At 38.6% G+C, this 4,080-nt stretch overlaps 1 non-coding gene across 1 annotated transcript; it reads left to right on the top strand.

Annotated features, from left to right (window-relative positions):
- Positions 1–255: 255 nt before the first annotated feature.
- LOC136327611 (small nucleolar RNA U13) lies at positions 256–358 on the top strand. The gene has a single exon (XR_010729795.1). It is a non-coding gene; the product is annotated as a small nucleolar RNA U13 (small nucleolar RNA).
- Positions 359–4,080: the final 3,722 nt, after the last annotated feature.

The following is a 4,080-nucleotide window of genomic DNA, read 5'->3' as shown; positions in this document are numbered from 1 at the left end:
AATGTTGGGAAAACTGGACAAATACATGCAAAAAATGAAACTAGACCACCTTATTTTATTATATACAAGAATAAACTCAATAGATTAAACACTTAAATATAAGACTGGGAACGATAAAATCTAACACTTAGCAATATTTTTCTGCTATATCTCCTCAGGCAATGGAGACAAAAAGAAAAAATAAACTAATGGGACTACATCAAACTGGAAAGTTTTGCACAGCAAAGGAAACCATCAACAAAATAAAGACAACTGATCCTTTTGTGGTTCATAAGTGTGATGATGGGTGTTCACACTTTTGTGTGACATGTGCTTCCCTCAAACCTTGTTACAGCATTGGCACATTACCTGTCTGATGTGAATAAAAACAAAAATAAACCAACAACAAAAAAAACAAAATGAAAAAACATCTTACTTAATGGGATAAGATATTCGCCAATGAGACAGCTGACAAGGGATTAATATATATACTCATAAGACACAACACCAAAAAAACAAACAAAAAACACACCACACAATTGACTTAAAAAATAGGCATACATGACCAGGTGGTGGCACAGTGGATGGAACATCAAACTGGGATGCTGAGGACCCAGGTTTGAGACCCTGAGATCACTGGCTTAAACGAGAGCTCATCCAGCTTGAGTGCGGGGTTGCTGACTTGAGCATGGGAACATAGACATAACACCATGGTCTCTGGCTTCAGCCCAGGATTGCTGACTTGAGCAAGGGGTCGTTGCTGGCTCAGCCGGAGGCCCCCCCCCCCACCTCAGTCAAGATACATGTGAGAAAGCAATCAGTGAACAGCTAAAGGTGTTGCAACTACGAGTTGATGCTTTTCATCTCTCTCCCTTTCTGTCTCTCTGTCGCTCTTTCTCATGCCCATGTGTGTCCAAACAAACAAACAAACAAACAAACAAATAAATAAAGGACTTGAATAGACACTTTTCCAAAGAGGGCATACAGATAGCCCAGACATATATGAAAAGATGCTCAAGTTCACTAATCATCAGAAAAATCCAAATTAAAACTACATCGAGATATCACTTCATAGCCATCAGAATGGCTATCATCAATAAATCAACAAACAAGTGTTGGCAAGAATGTGGAGAAAGGGAACCCTAGTGCACTGTTGGTAGGAACACAGATCGGTGCAGCCACTGTGGAAAACAATATGGAGGGTCCTCAAAAAATTAAAAATGGAACTGCCTTATGACCTAGGGGTTCCACTTCTGGGTATATAGCTGAAGGGACACAAACCACTAATTCAAAAGAATATATGTGCCCCTATGTTCATTGCAATGTTATTTATAGTAACCAACATATGGAAGCAACCCAAGTGCCCATCAGTAGAGACAAGTGAATAAAAAGGCTTTGGTATTTATATACAATGGAATATTACTTGGCCATACAAAAGAATAAGATCATCAACAATATGGATGGACCTAGGGTGTATTATGCTAAGTGAAATAAGTCAGTCAGAGAAAGATAAATACCATTTGATTTCATTTATATGTGGAATCTAAAGAACAAAATAAACAAACAAAATTGAAGCAGACTTGTAGATACAGAGAACAGACTGATGGCTGCCAGAGGAGAGGTGGTACAGGGAAGGAGGGGTGGAAAAGGGGAAGATGAAGAAATGCAAATCGGCCCCGGCTGAATAGCTCAGTTGGTTAGAGCATTGTCCAAAGCACAGAGGTTGCCAGTTTGATCTCTAATCAGGGCACACACAGGAACAGATCAATGTTCCTATCTCTCTTCCCTTCCTCTCTCACTAAAATCAATAAATCAAAAAAAAAGTATAAAATAAAAAAAAAAGTACAAATTGGTAGTTACAAAACAGTCACAGGGATTTAAAGTAAAGCATAGGGAATATAGTCAATAATACTATAAAAACTGTATGGCCAGTGGGTACTGGAAATATTCATGGGAACACTTTGTAAGATATTTGATTATCTAACCACTATGCTGTGCACCTGAACCTAAAATAAAATAATATTGGATGTAGGCCCTGGCCAGTAGCTTAGTTGGTTACAGCAACATCTGGAAACATCAAGGTTGCAGGTTCAATCCCCAGTCAGGGCACATACAGGAAGCATCTAATGAATGTACAAATAAGTGGAACAACAAATGAATGCTTCTCTTCCTTCCTCCTTCTCTGTCTCTCTAAAAATCAATCGATAAAACAAAACACTGAATGAATTAAAAAATAATAACTAGGGATCTGGGATTTAAATTTGATCTCTAACCATTCAACCCAATGGCACCGCGATTGGCCACCATGAAAGCTGGAACGCCCACTAGTGGGCGGGAGGGACCAGGTTGACCAGCACTGCAAAAGTGGGCGGTTTTTATAAAAAGGTTCTCCATCACGGTATTAGTTCATAAATGATCCCTTAATAATATACCATTCTCTATATGAAAGTCAAGTAGACCAAAGAACACAGGATATTAGCTATGGTCGTTTATACTTTGTTTTAGAAAAAAAAACACCTGATCATTAAAGCATTTTTCTGACAACTTTTAGAATTTAATGTCACATTTGGAAAAAATGTTTGTGAAAAACATTTTCTAATTTAGAAATAACATTCATACTAAGTTTACAAAACACTAAACAGAAACTGACTTAGAGTTGTTTTGTTTTTTTTGTTTGTTTGTTTTGAAGTGAAAGGAGGAGAGAGACAGACTCTGCATGTGGCCCAACCAGGATCCACCTGGCAACCCCCATCTGAGGCCGATGTTTGAATCAACCAAGCTATCCTCAGTGCCTGAGGCTGATGCTCAGACTAACCAAGCTATCCTCAGCATCTGGGGCTGACACTTGAACCAATAGAGCCACTGGCTACAAGAGGGAAAGAGGGAAATAAGGGAAGACAGAGCGAAAGAGAAGCAGATGGTCGTTTCTCATGTGTACCCTGACCAGGGATCGAACCCAGGATGTCTGCATGACCACACACCTGGCCAACACTCTATCCACTGAGCCAACAGGCCAGGGCAATGACTTAAACTTTATAACAATTTTAAAAAAGGAAAAAGGAAAAGGTTACATCACTTCTTCGCCCAATACCCAGTGAATGACACCAAATAACATGAAACATGGTCTTTCACAAGCTCAGACTACTTGGGGAAATGCCAAATAAAAGCAAACAAAAGAACCCTCTACTTTTATAGTAAAATATCTAGGATTCTACACTCAATAAAAAAACTCTGCAATCCAAAATAAGACAAGAAAGGAGAGAAAAGAGGTAGCACAAATTGCCCAAAATAAAGTGGTAGCAATCTATATGTATAAGTAATAATAAATGTAAAGGCTCTGGGCTTTTCAGTTAAATGTCAAAGAGTATCATGTTGAATCAGGAAACAAAGTCTAGCTATATGTTGTCTGGTAAATTGAAAATATAAGGATATCATAAGGTTGAAAATAAAAGCATGGAAAACCAGTACCAGTCCAATACTAGTTAAAAGAATTTGTTGGCATAGCTATATTTACATTGAACAAAACTATATTTATATTAAGCAAAATACTTGGGACAAAGACAGTCACTATAAAATGATAAAAAGAAGCAATTCACCTGGAAGACAAAACACATCTAAAGTTGACTGCACCAAATAATACAAGGTCAGGATGCTAAGCAAAACACAAATAAAATGAGAAAGCATGATCAGTTGTGGTGCAATGAATAGAATGTCGACCTGGGACACTGAGGTCCCAGGTTCGAAAGCCCAAGGTCGCTGGCTTGAGCATGGAATCATAGATATGACCCCATGGTCTCTGGCTTGAGCCCAAGGTCACTGCCTTGAGTCCCCCAGTCAAGGCATGAACAACTAAAGCGATGCAACTACGAGTTGATGCTTCTAATCTCTCTCCCTTCCTCCCTCCCTTCCTCCCCCCTCCTCACCAAAAAAAAAAAGAGAAAAAATTCTCAATCTTAGATTTTCTAAGATTTTATTTAGAAAGTTAAATCTAATGGGGTGACATTGATCAATAAGAGTACACAGGTTTCAGGTGAATGTCTCTATAACATTTGAACTGTTGATTGTGTTGTGTGTCCATCACCCGAAGTCAAATCATTTCCC

Source organism: Saccopteryx bilineata, chromosome 2 (assembly GCF_036850765.1).
Source record: "Saccopteryx bilineata isolate mSacBil1 chromosome 2, mSacBil1_pri_phased_curated, whole genome shotgun sequence".
NCBI lineage: Eukaryota > Metazoa > Chordata > Mammalia > Chiroptera > Emballonuridae > Saccopteryx > Saccopteryx bilineata.
The sequence above is the reverse complement of the archived record's forward strand: the minus strand, read 5'-3'. Positions and strand labels throughout refer to the sequence as shown.